Genomic DNA, 20,462 nt, shown 5'->3' with positions numbered 1-20,462 from the left:
AAAACTCCCATCCATCCTTAACTCCCTTGTTTTTTAATATTGGTGTCCATGGAATGCCGCTCAGTAATTCCTTCATTTTTTGGAAGTCAGGTCTCTTAAAGTCGAGAATGCGTGTTTCACTTGTCTTAGTTTCAGCATTCCTTTGTATTGCAAACTCCAGGAGCACATGGTCACTTGCCCCTAAGGATCCAACCACTTCAACTGTATTGATCAGGTCTTCCACATTTGTTAAGATTAGATCAAGAGTTGCTGATCCTCTTGTTGCCTCTTCTACCTTCTGGACCATAAAATTGTCTGCAAGGCAAGTGAGGAATTTGTTGGACTTTGTACTCTTGGCTGAGTTTGTTTTCCAGCAGATATCGGAATAATTGAAATCGCCCATGACTACTATATCTCTTCTTTGTGCCTGTTTGGTCAGCTGTTTACAGAAGGCTTCATCAAGTCCTTCATCCTGACTCGGAGGTCTGTAGTAGACACCCACGACAAGATCTTTTTGAGTCCCGGTTCCCTTGATTCTTATCCAGATGCTTTCAAGCTGGTTTCCCGGATTACAGTCTTGCATTTCTTCTGCAATGTAACTGTTTTTGACATATAAAGCTACTCCCCCTCCTCTCCCTTTTGTTCTATTTCTGTGAAAGAGGTTATAGCCCTCAATGGCTATATTCCAGTGATGGGAGTCATCCCAACAGGTTTCAGTGATGCCTATGACATCGTATGTGTGGTGCTGTGCTAAGAGTTGGAGTTCGTCTTGCTTATTTCCCATGCTCTGAGCGTTGGTGTAAAGACATGTAAGCCCCTGTGACCTCCCCTTGAGCTGTTTATTTGGGATTATTATGCTCTCCGTACTTGGTCCTTGCTGTGTTTGTGCAGCCCTCCGTTTAGCCTTTTGGCGGTTCCCTGTGGTCGTGGGTAATATAGTGTTCGCCAGGCTGTTGTTCCCCTCCCCCAGTGGATCTAGTTTAAAGTGCGCCTGATGAGGTTTGTGAGTCTGTGTGCAAAAAGATGTTTTCCTGCTTGTGTGAGATGCACCCCATCACTTGCCAATAGGCCATCCTCCTGGAAGAGTAGACCATGGTCAAGGAAGCCAAAATGCTCCTCTTGGCACCATTTTCTGAGCCAGTTATTGACCTGTACTATTTTTCCGGCCCTTGTAGAGCCATGTCCTACAACGGGGAGGAGGGATGAAAAGATCACAAGTACATTATACAGTTTTAGCTTTGTTCCCAGAGCTCGAAAATCATTTGTGATCTTATGAAAAGTATGCCTAGCGGTGTCATTGGTACCTACATGAATCAACATAAGGTGGGGAGGGTGATGGGGCTTAGGAGCCTGCTGAGCCTCTGAGTGATATGGTGTATTTTTGCCCCCGGGAGGCAGCATGTTTCTCGAGCCATCCCATCCGGTCTGGAAATGATGGCTTCTGTTCCTCTAAGGAGGGAGTCACCTACTACCAAGACCTGTTTCCTTTGAGGATTGACAGGGTCCCTTTTGTGCAAGACAGTGTGTATGTCCCCTGAAGAGTGTTCCTGTTGAAGTGAATCATGCAGGTGTAAAGTGTTGTCCTCCTCCTCAACATCCCCAGTGCATTCATCAATGACAATCCATTGAGATACATCCGAGAGCCCATTACTCTCCCAAGGATGTTCCTGTTGCTCCTGGTCTACGATTGGGGATGGAGCATTTGCATGATTACATAAGTGTGAATGTAGTGATGCACTGTCCCCGTCCGGGCTATCCCCTGCGCATTGATCAAGGGTGGCCCACTGAGTGGTATCTAAGAAACTGTGGTCCTCCACAAGATGTGTTTCCTGATCGTATGTTAATGGTGTTAGAATTTCAAATCTGTTGTGTATATGCAGCTGAGCAGAGGAGATCTGCGGAGGCTGCCTGGTCCTGTGTCTCCTTCTATGGGTGACCTCCTTCCAAGCCTGAGGGTTGTCTACCTGTGAGTTGACCTCCCCGTAAGGTTCCTGATCATGGTCATGGTGGTGTTGGTGTGATGCAGGCTGCTGATCTACAGCAGCGTGTTGTGCAGTGTCCAAGAAGAGCTCGAGTGCCTGAATGTCCTTAAGGGTCTTAATATGGTGCTCGAGCTGTTGGATCTTCTGCTCCATCAGAGTCATCTGTTTGCATTTGGAGCAGATGTAATTGACTAGTTTTTGTGTGAAAAAGCAGAACATGCCACAGCTGGTGCATGTGATGGCAAGTATTTGCTGTTGGTCCATCTCTTGGTGAGTGAAGTGACCGAGGAGGATTGTGTGTGTTATGGGCAGAATGCTATCCACCTTCCTGTGTGTGTATTTTTAAAGTTGTTTTGTTTATTGTATATACAATGGAGTTTTGATAAATATTGATTTACCATTCAGGAACCAATTGAAAGGGTGTCGATGGGACAAGCTATTGGGTTTAAGTTCACAAATATTCTCACAAAGGCACAACTATAACAAAGGCTGCCTATTGCCTACAGATATTGTAGCTTACCTCACCCACCATGAGGACATCACCCATTCCACCACTTAATGGGCTCTTCCACATTGTGGGCGCCATTTGGAGATCACCTGTCCACTACTGCTTTTCCACAATTGTGCCAAGCATTTTATTGATTTTTCTGATTAATCGTTTTTATTATGATGTATGGTTTTAACCATTAACTGCCCAAATCACTATTTTTCAATGGGAGGATGGGATAAATAAACATTGTTTAAAGTTTGATACTGTCACAATGGAAAATCAGTTGGCTGCCATGATTCATTTTTTCTAAGGAAAGGGCAGCCAAGACTGCCAATATTGTCATTACAAATGTTGTGGGAGGTACGAAAAGTTGTAGTATTCTGCTAATTCCTGGCTGCCTCATAAGATTGCTTGCAGTACCTGGTATTTGTTGGGGTCTCCTATTCAAGTACTAACCAGATCCAGTCTTGCTTAGCTTCTAAAATCAGACAGGATCTGGTGCCTTTAGAATATTTAACAAGGCTCTTAAGGTTCCATACTGGAAGAAAAGTAGGATATAAAGTGAGCGAATACAATAAATACAGTTCAGAACCACAATTCCTTGTTTTGGTTTGGCCCTGCTACAAGCAGCTTACTGCTCGCTTCAAATGTGAATATTGTCTTGATTTTTAATTGAAAAATTAAAAATCTATCAAAGGCTTCAGGACAACCTTTCCAAAACACAGGATTTCACTGCAAAAAACCCCCAAAAAAACATCAGGCATCAGAATATATATTTATCCCCACTATCCCCAGACCTGCTTAAACAAGTGGACTTTATAGAGCCTTCTAGAAGCTCGCTTCAGAGACGTAAGATTTACTGGAAACAAAGTTCTTCAGCCGCTCACCAGTGATCTTATATCCGACAGCAAAGAGCAGAGATGACAGTGATGATTCCTCAGTTATGAACATCAGTCTTCTAAAGAAGTAGCCAAGGTGTGGAGCTAACATTCCCTAGGTATCTACAGAAACACCCTGAACATGTTGGGGAACATTGGAATGGCAAAGAGACACCAACTGTGCTGTTAAGAAAATTATCTACATTAGTGCAAAAGCTGAGTTCCAAAGAAGGACCAGAGAACTCAAGCACATGTGGTGGACAAAAAAGGCTCAAGAAATCAAACCTCTCGCAGATGTCCATGATGCATGGGGATACTTTAATGCAACAAAGATCATCTATGGCCCAACAAATCATGGCATACACTCATCCAACTGAACTAAATTTCTAAGGGACAAAAAATCAATTGCACTATGCTGGAAAAAGCATTACCATACTTCATTAACCGAAGCTGCAACAAGGCCGAAGGGGTTCTCTCCCAAATCCTGCAACAATAAACCAAGGATGAGCTTGTAGCACTGACTAGTTTGGATGAAATTAGCAAAGCCATCAGCGGACTTGATGGGATTCCTGTTGAAATCTTTAAAGAGGGTGGAGCTGAGCTGAAGCAACAACCCCACCACCTCATTGAAAAAGTGTGGGCGACCGAGAAAATCCCAACCGACTTCATCACTATCACCCTTTTCAAAAAGGGGGAAAGAACAGACTCACACCTCTGAGGATGCCTGCCATAGATGTGGGCGAAACGTCAGGAGAGAATACTTCTGGAACATGGTCATACAGCCCGGAAAACACACAACAACCCAAAGAACAGACTGTGGAAACTTTAGAGGTATCTCCCTTTAATCTCTGCTGGGAAAATCCTCACAAGAATCCTTGCAAACTGCCTTCTACCTATCTCAGAAGACAACCTCCCTGAATCCCAGAATGTCTTCTGCCCCTCCAGAGGAACAGTGGACACAATCTTCACTGCATGACAGCTTCAAGAAAAATGCAGAGAAACAAAATCAGCCTCTGTATATGGTATTCATTGACCTTGCAAACATATTCAACAACGTAAATTGCAATGCTCTCAGGACTATCTTCTTTATAATCAGATGTCCTGATACATTTGTGAATATCCTATGGCTCCTCCATGATGGCTACAATTTTGGACAGAAATGGCTAACAAGCCAATTTAAACATGTTTGCAGAAGCATCCACAAAGCTTGGCCTCTCATTGAACATCAAGAAAACAAGTGCTCTACTAGTAGGCACCAACCAATCCTTCCGCAATGCTAGAAATTCAGCTTAATGGTGTGATGTTAGAAAACGTTGACCAGTTTTATTTATTTATTTATTTACTTACTTACAGTATTTATATTCTGCCCTTCTCACCCTGAAGGGGACTCAGGGCAGATTACAATGTACACATACATGGCAAACATTTAATGCCATATGAACATAAAGACAGAGACAGAGACACAGAGGCAATTTAACCTTCTCCAGCTTCCAGCTTCCTGAGGGTATACTCGATTCCAGCCACAGGGGGAGCAGCTGCTTCACCATCCACTGTGATGCTGACTTCCTCACTCCAAACGCTGCTGGATGATTTTTATGGTGTTGTAAATTAGTTAAAGTAGCCTCTCCACATAAGTGGTACCTAAATTTCCTACTTGATAGATGCAACTTTCTTTTGGGTTCCTTGGCAGCTACCTCTCCACAAAAGTCAACATTGATACCAAAATACAACACCGCCTGAGTTCTACGAGTGCAGCATTTTTTTTAATGAAGCAGAGAGTGTTTGAGGATTGGGACATTCGTAGGGATAACACGATGCTTGTTTATAAAGTTATTGTCCTCCCAACTCTTTTATATGACTGCGAAACGAGAACCGTCTACAAATGTCACTCTCAACTTCTGGAACAATTCCATCAGTGTTGCCTCTGAAAAATCTTTCAAATCTCTTGGGAAGATAGGTGAACAAATATCAGAGATCTGGAAGAAGCAAAGACTACCAGCATTGAAGCAATGATCCTCCACCATCAACTTCACTGGACTGGCCACATTTTCTGAATGTCCGATCACCATCTCCCAAAACAGTTACTCTACTCTCAACTCAAGAATGGAAAACATGATGTTGGTGGACAGCAAAAGAAATTTAAAGATGTGCTTAAAGGTAACCTTAAAAACTGTGGCATAGATAATGAGAACTGGGAAGCCCTGGCCCTAGAATATTCCAACTGGAGGTGAGCTGTTACCAACAGTGCTGTGGGATTTGAAGAGGCATGAATGGATGGAGAAATGTGTCAGGATGAAGGTGTGTCAAGCTAACAATTGTCGGGACCACCTTCCATCTGAAAATCAATGTCCTCACTGCGAAAGAACATGAGGAACCAGAATAATTCTCTACAGTTACTTACAGACCCATTGCCAAGACTCTACCCTTGAAAGGCAATCATAGTCGGCTTCAAGTGATAGCCTATGATGATGACGACGACAATGGGATATGATCTCAATCTTTTTCTCTCTCTCTCCTGAAGAGATCTTATAAATAATGAGGGGAGGAAACGCTTCTAAAACCACTTAATATGATTCATGGGTGGTCTACTAACATTCAAATATCTACACCACAGGTAAATTTTGTCTGTAAAAGAGACAAATCTTTTCTTGTATCTGGTCCAAGATTATGTAACCACAGGGATCAAGGAAGCCTAAGCTCCACTCCTGCCCATAGGAACAGCTTTTTATTGATGTGCCCTTAAGAGCCAGCAGCTGTTCTCTGCTTCTCATTCTTCACTTTCACAGGAAAGAAAACAAAAACAGAAAGTCACCTCTTTCTACATGGAAAATCTCTTTATGGTGAAGAGGATGTGAACAAACCACACCTAAACACCTTCTTCATATAACACAGTAACCACATTACATAGCACAACCCAGAGAATTTTAGACCAAAAGAAGATCACATAAAACACTAAAGTCCAACGAGCAATCTCCATTTCTTAACTGACCTCTCTTTGAAGTAATCAGAAAATTGTTCCTGGCACATGCTAGAATCTTAAATCTCTTTTGGATTCCTCTCGCTACATACCAAGGAAAGGAATGGTTTTCCATCCTCCCACTCTTACCCAGGAGCAATGTCTGCTTGTCACTTAGATACCTGCTCACAAAGGATATAAGTAGTAACAAGTTAATTTAAACAAGTTATTGCCAAGAGTAAAAGCAGAACATTTTATCCGTCTGCCAAGCTGATTAACAGCCACAAACAAGCCTGTGCCCTTAAGGTTTAACACGATCACACCTTAAAGTAACTTTTATTTTTATGTAAATTTTTTGCACAAAAAATTGCCTTCGAAGCACACTTTACAAAATGAAAATATCATTAAAATATATTTCTTTTTATCAGCCTTAGATATGTAAACTATTTGAGGGAATGTGATTATATTGTTTTCCATGTATTGAAAGTAAAAATATTACAAGTTTATAATACAAGAGGTATTGGAATGTGATCAGTATATATGAAATTTTCATAATCTGTGTTTCCATTCTTTCTCACCATTCAGGTGTGTTGACGTATTTAAAGGTGGGAGAGCTGTAAGCTCATTAGGTTTAAGGAAATGCTTTATTTGGACTGCAATGTATCTTGTCAGATGCATTTAAAATACAGCTAACATGTGTTGTTGAGTTTCCAACAATGTGCAGACCAAATTAAAGCACAGCTACTCAGAAATGGCTCTGTGTTTAGTAGGCTTTCTCACAAGTAAATATGCACACACAATCAGGAAATCCTATATGATCCAACAAGATCTACTCTCACGAAGACCAAGATTGCATTGTTGTGCATTATTATTATTATTATTATTAAAAAAGTTTGCTATACAGCTATTACGTACAATAAAATACATTCTATAAACGTGTCCTACTGAATTATCCCATTTTAGATGGCACTTCAGCTTTTTTGGTTAGTTAAAATAGCCACACGAACTATAAACAACTCCAGCTCAAGTGAGCAAAATAAATGTTATCTTTAACAGCTGTGAAACCTCATTCTTCAAATGGAGCTTCCAATGATGACAGAAAATGGTAGTGCAAATGATTAAAACATTATCAATTGCTACAAGCCAGAACAGAATCCAACTGTTAAAGTATGAGCAACGTCTTAAATTCATTACAAGAGGCACACAAACATGGGTTCTACTAAACCTGGCTTCTTTGATTTGCTTTACATTCCTGAGCAAGAACGCACACTGTCACTTTCAAAATATACTTTTAAGGACTTTTGCATATGTTTTTCTGCAAGGATCTCAGCCTGAATAGCCAGTATAAACTTCTTTTTCTTATTATTTTCACTTTATTAGGTTTTATTTCCACAAATTTTACCAGCCCATTTAAACTTGTACAGGATGTTTAAAAGGAAAGAAAAAAGTGCTGACTTCTTTGTGTGCGTGTGCAGTGTATGCACAACAGACTGATCCGAGGAATTTAAAAATTAATACAAGAAGTTAACCACTAAGGAGAGGCAAGGGAGATGACGGCCCTTAAGACGCAGTACAAAACAGGGAAACTTTTAAAAATGCAGCTCTGTTCGGAATGCATTGATTTATATTTCAAAACACCTCTATATTAGTGGTAACAGAAACAACTTAGTAAAATATTTAGCATTTATAGAGTGCTTTTTTAAAGCACTTCAAGTGCATTATCTCAGCAATGCTTACAAACAGCTTGGAAAGCACGTCAGTATTGGAATCCCCATTTTGCAAAGGGATGGTGGAGTGTGAGGGAGAGACAGCCTAAGGCTGAGAGACAGCGGCTAGCCTAAGGTTATTGATGAGTTAATGACAGAGATATGATCTGAACTGGATAATTCCTGGCTCCCAGCCTAAACTTTTCAGGTATCTGTTTGCATAAATGCTTTGAATCAGGTATTCTTAACCTTTTTTGTCTCACGGACACCGTCTCAAAATGTAGCAGCAGATAGTTTTAGGACACTCAGCACTGGCATGCCACACAATAGTTTGTACACAGCACTAAAGCTTGAACTAGCCCTTTTGTAGCTAGGCTCACTCTATGAAATTTCTTACCTGATGAAACATGAGGGAACTACTCACACTACCTGGCATGCTTGTGTTAAGCAAGGAGAACTCCTGAGGGGGAATGGTACAGTTCCAACTGTTGGGATAATGATTATATAACTCATGGGGAAATATACCCACACTCTTATTCCTCTGAAGGAGAATCATTAAAAGAAAGTCAGTGTCCCCCTTCCTATTGCCTTTCTCATTCTGTATACAGTGGCTGAGGAACTGAAAAAGAGTGGTTTTCTAGGAAGGTAGTTATTAATTTCTTCCTGTGAGAATGACAGAGCAAGACAGTTTAGAACTATTCTCAAATAGCTTATTGGTATAAATAATACACTATGGAAATATTAAACCTGAACTTAGGTGTAGCTGTTATATGTGATATAATATGTTTTTTTAAAGTAATGTATGTTTCTCAGCCTGTCCCACATGTTGGGAAAAGGGAAAAAATGAGGAAACGTATTAGTTGAGCAACTGGAAGATATTGAAAGAGAGTACATTGTTTTTGCTTTCCTCTTGTGGAGTCAGCATATCTAAAAAACTATTAAGGCATTAGTAAAAGAAAGGGTTAATGTCTCAGCAATCTCAAACAAGTCAGGTTGGCAAACCTGGAGTGGTAATAATACATAATGTACTCAGTAAGGGAGCCAGATCTTCAGGCAAAGATTTGAACACCTGTACAAAAGAAGGAAAAAAAAATCTTTTACCCTACATTAAAGAGGAAATTCCCTATCTGGGAGGGGCAAAGCAGCTGCAAAGCATTCTTATTTATGCCCTGAAATGAACAGACCTTTAAACCTCCTCCCCTTTCCTGTAAGAGATAAAGGAGTTACTTGGAAATACCAGCATTAGAGATTGTGAGTTGATAAACAATATGATGACAAAGTGGTCCCAGAGCTTCAAGTCCAACGCTCTTGAGCTGTAAATACAATCCAAGTTAACAGACCTACAACAGCAATAGAACAATTTAAATTGAGTACACAAGATATGTAACATCAAGGTTTACTGTCTCTGGAACATCAGTTCTGATGAGAAGATGAGACAAAAGTTAATTATTAATATAATAATAGATGGTGTTATGTAAATATTGAATTATTATTATTTTATACACAATTGAGAGAAAACTGGAAGAGGGTCGCAAACAGTGATATTGGTGGGGCAGGGCAGGGCAGGCATTGAGGCATGCACTGTGACAACTCTTTTTGGCTGTATGCAACTTATGCATATTCAATTTTACATTGAATTTACATGCAGGACAAGAAGAGAATTAACTCACTCACAATGTGGAAGAGAGTTATAAGGATTGGTAATATAAAACAAAATAACTAATAAATAGGTCCTAGAGCAGGGCAAGCCTGAGCTCTCTCTGGAAGACAGAATAACTAAACTGAGGCTATACTTTGGATATAATATGAGTTCAGGAACTTATGATATGGATATATCATGATTATGATGACCTCATGGGCCTTAGAAAATATGATAATGCTAGTTAAAATGGAAAGCAGGAAAAGAGAACAAGTTGATTAACTCAGTCAAGAAAGACACAGCAGGACCTGAGTAGGGCTGTTGATGACACTGTATTTTGGAAATCTCTCATTCCTAGAGTTGCCACAAGTAGAAGTTAACTTAATGGCAATTAATAAGAACATAAGCTTATCCATGACATATGAAGCCACCATTCATCATTGAATTCTGCTGTGCTAGCTTCTAGACTTGACCACTGTAATGTACCATGATATTTGGAAGCTGAAACTGGGGCCCAATAAGACAACTTATGTTTTATGGATGAGCTGCTAGGATCATGTAACACCATACTCATAAGAATTATGTTACCATGCTATTATTTTCTCTAGGAAAACTGTTGACTCCACAATTTCGTTTGGTTTTGTCTGAGTATCTTGGAAAGAAAGGTTGACATACAGTTCACAGGTTTAAAAAAGCAGACTAGGTAGGATGTGTGTGAACCCATATAATAACATGGCAATGATATACCTAAACCATGAGATTATCCAAAAATTACGATTACTGTGAATTAGAAAATAATTAACAAACAAAATTAGTTATATTCCTGTGAAAAAGCAGTGGTAGAATAGGTCACATAAAACCAGTTCCAAATTCCTGTCAAAAAAAGCTTCTTGAAATGGCAGGGACCCTAGCACTCTATGATACTGGAATATTTCTTTCTCTTGACATTTTCAGCTGCTGCATAATTCTTATGAATTCTTTAATGAATGTACCAGGTGGAACAGATGTGAGCAGAAGATGCTGCCATGCCAGAAAAGAAGATAGGAGGAAATGTGTTCCTTCATGAAAGATTCCAATGGCTAGGGACTGTGTAAGTTTAGGATCAAAAAGAAGAAATATCTGAGGCAATGCCCTATAGAAAATGGGATGACCTTATTCTTACCACTCTAGAAATTAGAACATGAACCAGAGGATTGAAATTACAGATAACAAGATCCCACATAAATATTAGGACAAACCTCTTGACTGTAAAAGCAGTGGAATAGACTTCCTCAGAAAGATGATAGACTCTCCTTCTCTGGATGCTTTTAAGAGGATAAGCAGAGTCCTTTAACTGCATATTTTTGCATGACATGAGGTTGGGTTACATGCCCCTTGCAGTCTGTTTGAACTCTCAAAACTCTATGATAAATATATGATAAATTTTATAAGTGTTTTTATGAATGTCTGATGTAATTTAATAATTTTTAATTGATTCACAATATGTTGTCGAAGGCTTTCATGGCCAGAATCACAGGGTTGTTGTATGTCTTTCGGGCTGTGTGGCCATGTTCCAGAAGCATTCTCTCCTGACGTTTCGCCCACATCTATGGCAGGCATCCTCAGAGGTTGTGAGGTATGGATCCATACCTCACAACCTCTGAGGATGCCTGCCATAGATGTGGGCGAAACGTCAGGAGAGAATGCTTCTGGAACATGGCCACACAGCCCGAAAGACATACAACAACCCTGTGATTCACAATATATTGTACAATTTTATATATGTGTTTTATTGTAAGCCGTCCTGAGTCCCCTATTGGGTGAGAAGGGAGGGATATAAATATTGTAATAAATAAATAAATAAATAAACAAACAAACTTAGGCCAAAATCCTACATCACTTAGTTACAAATACACAACTGCATATAATCTCTGGGTCTCTATAACAACCAGGAGCTGCACCAAATGACAAGGGTCTGTTCTGATGGTGACTGGGAAGTAGCAGGATGGTATTTTCAGCCCCTATCACTAGTGATCAACAGTGAGATGTGGAGTTGCAGCTAGGGTCCTGCTTCCGGTTGTCAAGCTACAAATCACTGGTTGGGGTCTGCAAACGTCACCCTGCTGCATTCTGATTACCAATAAAACATTATTCCATTGTTTAGTGAGGCTGCTGTCTGTTAAGGCTAGATTTGCAAATGGGCATTTGTGATTATGGTGATAATACCACAATATTGTATATATAAATACAAAATGGTTATAATTGCATATGTCTACTATTTATTTATTTATTACAATATTTATACCCCGCCCTTCTCACCCAACTCAGGGCGGCTTACTAGCTCATGCATTTGTAAGTACTCAATAGTATACCACTTGGATTGATTGCTCTTTCATTCTAAAAACTCATTCCCCTGCATGCATGGTTTTCTTTTATGTTATTTTCTGTTTTGTTTGTTTTTGGTCCCATTGGAACTGATACACTGTAGGACTAGAGTTCATTTTGTAGAATTAGAAAAGAGGGTTCTGACAAAGGCAGAGAAAAGCATACGCACTAGTGCAGAATAAGCAACCCAAACTTCTTAACTGTGATGAACTTTCTAGAACTCTTCAAAAGTTAGAGGTCTAAGCTTCTCTGCATATAAGGTTTTGTGGCATACATTCAAGATTATTTGTTATTTATTAACCATACTTCTATACCACCCAGTAGCCAAAGCATCCATGATTTCAGTGTCTTAAAAGATGTGCCAATGTAAAAGAAAAATCAGTAAATAAGTATCATATGTTTGTTAAGGAGCAAGTATTGTCTATGGCTCCCTGGTGAGCACATGTTTGATGGCAAATTTACGTTCACTGCTATTTCATATATGAAACAACAAAAAGGCTTATAATCGCTTGAATACAAAACAAGTTTTATTTGGCACAGGCTTTTGTGGACAGTAGTCCAATCCATAGTGTGAATTAGAATTAGAATTGGAACATTAATAAAGTTCACAACATATTTTCCTAATAGACAAAACTGAAACTTCCTCTATTATGTCTGAAAAGGCCATGGTGCGCTTATTTTTGCCTGTCCAAATACAATAGATGGTCATCTCCAAACAGGCTGGAAGCAGAGGCTTGTCCCTCCAAAGTCAATGAAGGCTTAATAAAAGTGATAGGAAATGTTTCTGGGGAGCGAAACTAGGGAGACAAAGTTTATTTTTATCAAATCATATTGAGGCCCAATTCCAACCTTCAGAATGCATGCAAGACAGCTTGCCAATGCTTAGAGCTGTTTCACCTAGGTGTACTTGCACATGCCAGATAAAATAGAACAAAGTATTAATTGGAATGCAAACGCATTCTTCTTTATAAATTAGAACCTCCTAGTTTGCCAAGACTAGATTAAAATAGAAACTATCTCAGAGATTTTTTTAAAGGATCTGTTACATTGTTTGGTACAGCTATCTGAAACTGATCAAAACAAGTTTAAATCTATTTGCAATAATCTTTCAGAGACGTTTTATTCCATAAATAACAATCAAATTTGGCTTGGGGAAGTTTAAAAAGGGTTTGTTGACTTTTTTTTTGCACTTAATGGACGCAAATAGCTGCAAGCAGTGCAATCATTTGAAATTAATCATTTTATATTTATGGTACGAGTTAAGAATTTCAAAGAAATTTTAAAAAATATAAGTTCTTGGCCTGATCCATCATGAACACTGAGCAAATGAAAGGATAAGACTCCAAACAATACTGAGAGATGAGATATCTGGTTAGGTTTTAGGCAGACTATCCAAACAGCTGGGAAAGATGTTAATTCTCTTAGGGAAATTTATAATGCATTTGACTCATGTTTTTCTGAAGCTGTGGATTATCCTGTGGGGAAAGAAAGAAAAGAAAAGAAAAGAACCAAGAAATTAACAGCACTATCTGAAAAGTGACACTGGGTTTTCTAGATGTCCTATTAAAGGGTGGTACCCATGAGAACAGAACAGAGGTATTCTTTCTTTCTCCAACACACATACTGTATATATACACTCAGTGCCCTTCCACACAATTATATAGCCCAGAATCTCAGGGCAGAATAACCCACAATATCTGCTTTAAACTGGAATATCTGAGTCCACACTGCCATATATCCCAGTTCAAAGCAGATAATGTGGGATTTTATTCAGCTGTGTGGAAGGGGCCACAGACTAATACAGTCAGAAGATCAGGCAGACACTTCTAAGCAGTTTTTTTCCTGGCCAAAGAAAGGAAGGACATATATACAGACAGAAAAAAAAAATCTCACCGTTGAAGCAAATGACATTGGACTGCACCCAAAATACCACTGCAGAGGCCCATAATAATAATAATAATAATAATAATAATAATAATAATAATTATTATTATTATTATTATTATTATTATTTTATTTCTTACCCTCCTCACAGCTCACGGCGGGTTAAACGTCGTCGTCGTCTCACTCGTTCAGTCGTCTCTGACTCTTCATGACCTCACGGACCAGTCCACGCCAGAGCTCCCTGTCGGCCATCACTGCCCCCGGTTCCTTCAAGGACGAGCCAGTCACTTCAAGAATACCGTCCATTCATCTTGCCCTTCGTCGGCCTCTCTTCCTTTTTCCTTCCATTTTCCCCAGCATTGTGATCTTTTCCAAGCTTTCCTGTCTCCTCATGATGTGGCCAAAATACTTCAGCTTTGCCTCTAATATCCTTCCCTCCAGTGAGCAGCCGGGCATTATTTCCTGGAGGATGGACTGGCTGGATCTTCTTGCGGTCCAAGGCACTCTCAGGATTTTCCTCCAGCACCAGAGTTCAAAAGCGTCTATCTTCCTTCGCTCAGCCTTCCTTATGGTCCAGCTCTCGCATCCATAGGTTACTATGGGGAATACCATTGCTTTGACTATGCGGACCTTCGTTGCCAGTGTGATGTCTCTGCTCTTCACTATTTTGTCAAGGTTGGCCATTGCTCTCCTCCCAAGAAGTAAACATCTTCTGATTTCCTGGCTGCAGTCTGCATCTGCAGTGATCTTCACGCCTAGAAATATGAAGTCTGTCACTGCCTCCACGTTTTCTCCCTCTATTTGCCAGTTGTCAAACGGTCCGGTTGCCATGATCTTGGTTTTCTTGATGTTTAACTGCAGCCTGGCTTTTGCACTTTCTTCTTTCACCTTGGTGATAAGGCTCCTCAGCAATTCCTCACTTTCAGCCATCAGAGTGGTATCATCTGCATACCTAAGGTTGTTACTGTTTCTTCCAGAATTTTTATCTCCAGCCTTGGATTCGTCAAGCCCCACACGTCGAATGATGTGTTCTGCATACAAGTTGAATAGGTAGGGCGATAGTATACAGCCCTGCTGTACTCCTTTCCCAATGTTTCTGAGTTTCTGGAAGAGGTCTCTTGTCCTTCCTATTCTGTTGTCTTCTTCCACTTCCATGCATTGCTTGTTTAAAAATAGTTCCTTGTCTCTCCTGGCTAACCTCTGGAATTGTGCATTTAGTTGGGCATATCTCCCCCTATCGCTGTTTCCTTTCGCCTTCCTTCTTTCTTGGGCAACTTCCAGTGTCTCAGCAGACAACCATTTTGTCTTCTTGGTTTTCTTTTTCTTTGGGATGTACTTTGTTGCTGCCTCCTGAACAATGTTGTGAACTTCTGTCCATAGTTCTTCTGGGACTCTATTTATCAAGTCTAGTCCCTGAAATCTATTCTTCACTTCCACTGCATATTCATTAGGAATATTTGTGAGATCATATCTAATTGGTCTGTGTATTTTCCCCATTCTCTTTAGTCTGATTCTAAATTTTGCAATAAGAAGTTCGTGGTCTGAACTACAGTCAGCTCTAGGTCTTGTTTTCACCGACTGGATGGATGTCCACCACCTTTGGCTGCAAAGGATGTAGTCAATCTGATTTCAGTGTTGACCATCTGGTGAAGTCCATTTGTAAAGCCATCTTTTAGGTTGTTGGAAGAGAGTGTTTATTATGCACAGAGAGTTTTCCTGGCAAAATTCTATCAGCCTACGTCCTGCTTCATTTTGTTGTCCCAGACCATGCTTGCCTGTGATCCCGGTTGTCGTTTGACTGCCCACCTTAGAATTCCAATCTCCTGTAATGAGAATAATGTCTCTTTTTGGTGTGTTATCTACTAAGTGCTGCAGATCCTCATAGAACTGATCTAATTCTGCTTCTTCAGCAGCTGTGGTTGGGGCGTATATTTGGATCACTGTGATGTTAAACGGCTTGCCTTGAACTCGAATTGAGATCATTCTATCATTTTTTGGGTTGTATCCAATCACTGCTTTCGCAACTTTATTATTAACTATGAAGGCTACTCCATTTCATTGGTGTTCCTCTTGTCCGCAGTAGTAGATTTGGTGGTCATCTTTTGTGAAGTGGCCCATTCCAGTCCATTTCAGTTCACTGACTTCCAGAATGTCTATCTTTAATCTTAAAGTTATTATTATTATTATTGACATCTCACCAATAACCACGTCCAGTTTGCCCTGACTCATAGATCTTACATTCCAGGTTCCTATAGTGTGTTGATCTCTAGAACATCAAATTCGTCCTTCATCTCCAGCACCGTCGGCCGTTAGCCTTCTTTTCGGCTTTGAGCTAACTGCGTCATCACATCTGGGGCTACTTGGACTAGTTCTTTGCTCCTCCCCAGTAGCATTTTGACCATCTTCCGACCTGGGAGTCCTATCTTCTGATGGTATACCGACATTTCTCTGGTTGTACTGATCCACTTAGTTTTCATGGCAAGAATACTGGGGTGGTTTGCCATTGCCTTCCCCAGGGATCGTATTTAGTCAGGGATCGTATTTAGTATTTTGATTATGGGTTACAAACACACAATCAAAACACATAATAATTTAAAAACACTTCATAGAGTCACATATTAAAACGTATTTCCATAAAATGCATATTAAAATACACAAAACAAAAGTTAGACATAGAGTGGAAGTTTAAAATTCATAATCAAAACTATCTGGGTAGTTTTTATTATTAAAAGGAAAATAAGAGTCAATTGTACATTTCTTTACTGTTTTAATCATCCCATTACAATTACAATATAATAAAATTTCACATGGACTATAAATTCAAGGCTATTAAATTTACAGTGCTCAACATTTGTTTTTTAAACTTGCTTTCCCCCCGAAAGTATTTGAAAATTTAGGGTCTACCATATGGGTTGTACACCTTGAACACCTTGATATATATTTTCTTGACAGGCTGGAAGGCTTAAAGCCTCTTGTGTTGTTAAGTTCTTCCACTATGAGTACAAATGCCAATTAGCCATTTATTATTCAATGATTTATTCATTTTCCAAGGATGTTTGCTCTTAAAATTAATTTCACACTATTACATTGCCTATTTTGGAATTCTTCTTGTACTCAGCTTGAGGTTATCAATATCTACAAACAAATTTCGATCTATTTCTAGCATCTACAAGGGACTTTCCTTGAATATGGCCTCTGAGGATGCACAGGATTCAAACCCTACATGGTTTGGGTCCAGCTTACCAACAGGATTGTCTTCTCCTGTACAATCTGCCCTGGACACTGAGGTCCTCTGGAGGAGGGCAGCTATGCTACTCCAACCAGCCAGAACCCGACTGGCAACCATCACCCAGAAGACATTTTCATTGGCAGCCCCAAGACTGGAGAAAGACCTGCCAGAAGAGCTTCAACAATTAAATGAGTTGTCGGAGTTTAAAACACAACTTAAGAGCTATCTCTTCGGGCAGGCCTACCCAGTCAGTAACTATGCCTTTTAAATCACATTCAATGTTTATTGTGTTTTAACTTTTGCCCAGGTATTTTAATATGTTTATGTTTTAATATATGATTTTATGGTTGCATTTTAATGTTTTAAAATGTGATTTTATAGATGTATTTAACTATGCTGTGCCATGCCTCGAGTCAAAAGGAGAGGCGGGTGATAAATAAATAATAATAATAATAATCATCATCATCATCATCATCATTGCGGTCCAAGTTTAACTGCTGATTTCTCCAGTTAAAGATATCTCAGGGACCAAGGGCATGGAAAGAGCCCCACTTCGGGCTTCGAAGAAGCCCTGCTGGCTGGAGTCGATAAAATAGGACTACTTGGATCAATGGTTCTACTAAGACATGGTCTTACATTGACATAAGCATTTGTACAAATTTGAATGTAATTTTAGACTGTATGAGTGTTTGGCTGATATCATAAATCACAAACTGATAATGAAATATAAATCACAGATATTTAATAATGATGAACAACTTCAGCCATTCATTATGTTTTGATAGGCCAATAGTCATCATAGTTTAAGCAGATAACAATTGAGCTAAGAACTCCAGTCCAAAGTCCAAAAATAAGCAGCCAACAAAGAAGCCTAAAGGGACTTTCCAATCAGTCCAAAGAATTTAAGTAACAAGCCCAGCATTTAGTTAATCATAAAACTGAGAGACCAAGTAGAAATGAAGGCCAACATATTCATTACATTAACTGAGCCATGAGATTTTGATTCCATTTAGAAAAAGGTCAAATCAAGTTGGGAATTTGAAAACTTTATTTTAAGGATGATATTTTGAGTAGACATAGACAGCACACAAACTGATTTTTCTCTTCAAAAGTACATCACCAGATGATGGAGATCATGGTGGTCAATAGAAAGTCTAAAGGTTTCTTTCAGTTAATGATGAATATGCTTAACATTTATTATTTTAATCTTTCAATTTGTTTATTTTTTTATTTATAGGACCTACATCTACCACTCTGCATGGGGAGTATACCTAACACAAAATATAATTTTGTGCATTTCAGTCTCTAAACATCAAGGCTTCTGTGAACTATGATACAATCACGTACTCCACACAACATGCATGCCATGTATCAAAAATGCCTAAAGTGAGTACTTCCAAAGCAGTTTACTTTCTGCTAGGTGATTTTAAGTAATAGCTTTAGAATCTGAATTCAGCTTTACTAAGACTAAAGAGCAAGCCAGCCCAAAACAACAGTGTCAATATGCATAACATCAAGGTCATTTTGGTTGGTTTTAGCAATATCCTAGATTCTCCTGTTTTTCCTATGGGAACAAGACCCAAATGTGGTGAAATACTCAACCACAATAATCCAAAGGGTCGCCATGCCTCCACAGAACATGTTGACGTTTGTATTTTGCCCATGACATGAATCTTCATATAAAGCTAAGATGAACTGACCCACGGTGGTAATGTTAGAATGCCACTCTAGTGACCTAACCTTTCCTCTATTTGGTCCTAATGTTTGGAAGGCAATGGATAAAATCCAAAGGACACAGCATGGGACAATAATTTTGAAATTTTGGATCATGGTGATGCAATATCCGAACAGAAGATTCTTTTCAACAAATATTTTAAAGATCGTTGTGGAGACAAATATTTCACAACAAATAAAGTCTTTGAAGGACAGGCTACAAATGTATTACTCTTCAGCTGATCTACACTGCCCTATATCCCAGGATCTGATCTGCATTATATGACTCTACACTGCCAAATAATCTGAGATATTCAGATAATCTGGGCTCAGATCATGGGATATAGGGCAGTGTAGGCCCAGCCTTAGACAACTGCCCTTTTGCCAGGACTAAAGGCTTACTGTTAAAAACAGACTGAATTAAGTTCATTAACTATGAAGTCCCAATTATTTTGGAGCATTTTTAAGGTGAGATGCAAGAGAGATTGATGGATTAAAAAGAAGACTGCATGTTTCAAAAGTATAGAAGCAATTCAGGAATTATCACTTCTGTATCCCATATGGGATAATAAACTAGGTTACTTATTAGCGCAGAACACAGAACTCAAAGCTATAGATAATTTTTCTCCCATAATGGAATTCATAAGTATAAAATATTGAAACTATACCAAATTTATAGTAATGAATCTTTTTAACTGGTATAAATCAAGTAATTTCCTCTATGATTTAATTTTCAAAATTGAGTGTCAAAATACAATATAGTTATCAGATTTAATATCTATGAAAGCAACAGAAGATGGGCAATATTTTTAAAGTATCCACTGGACAGTGACCTTTCCAACTTCTTCACAAACCAACTGGGAGAGTGACATCTTTATTTACAACACGTTTTGTCAATGATTCAAGAAAGTCAACGATGCTGTCTGTTTGCAGCTGCCATCAGACAGCTGTTTTTTCTGCTGATCAAGGCACTTTCTTCTCCTTGTCCCTAATACTATATATCCATTACAGCACTGAAAACACTATCTCTTCATGGTGAATCCTTGCTGCAGCATTAATTTATTGTGTTTTTGCCCACTAATTTAATGGCTGATCAACACCAACTATAACCACTGGCATGCTTTGCTAACCCTGACTCACTGGCAGTGGTCTTAAAATGTTACAAAATTCTTAAATGGAATGACTTCTATGTGGAAATGAAAATGATACAAGGCCACAAATCATAAGATTTAGTAATCCTAGAAATGATCAGAACATATGCCAACACAAGGAAGACGCACATACGAATGCAAGTGTAAGACCACAATAACAATGCAAATAAACAAATATTTCAGGACAACTATTCCACAACTCTTTTTCATAAGTAGTGCCATTATATTTTTGCTTTAGTATGCTAGCTAGTGTACTGTGGTGGTTCGGACTATGTCTCTGGAGATGAGAATTCAAATCCCCTCTTGGCCACAAAACCCACTGGATGATTTTGTGCAAGTCACATTCTTTCAGACTCAGAAAACACATTCTTTCAGACTCAGAAAAAGGCAAAGGCAACGCCTCTCTGAAGAAATCTTGCTGAGAAAACCCTGGTCTCCAGAGTCTTTGCACTACATCACACTGGGTTTCTTAAAGCTAATATATACAGGAC

The 20,462-nt window shown here is 39.1% G+C and overlaps 1 protein-coding gene across 5 annotated transcripts in view; it reads right to left on the bottom strand.

Annotated features, from left to right (window-relative positions):
• The window catches only part of arl15 (ADP ribosylation factor like GTPase 15), a 260,537-nt gene that overhangs the window by 28,140 nt on the left and 211,935 nt on the right, over positions 1 to 20,462 (bottom strand). The window lies entirely within an intron of this gene.

Source organism: Anolis carolinensis, chromosome 2 (assembly GCF_035594765.1).
Source record: "Anolis carolinensis isolate JA03-04 chromosome 2, rAnoCar3.1.pri, whole genome shotgun sequence".
In the NCBI taxonomy this organism is placed as follows: domain Eukaryota; kingdom Metazoa; phylum Chordata; class Lepidosauria; order Squamata; family Dactyloidae; genus Anolis; species Anolis carolinensis.
The sequence above is the reverse complement of the archived record's forward strand: the minus strand, read 5'-3'. Positions and strand labels throughout refer to the sequence as shown.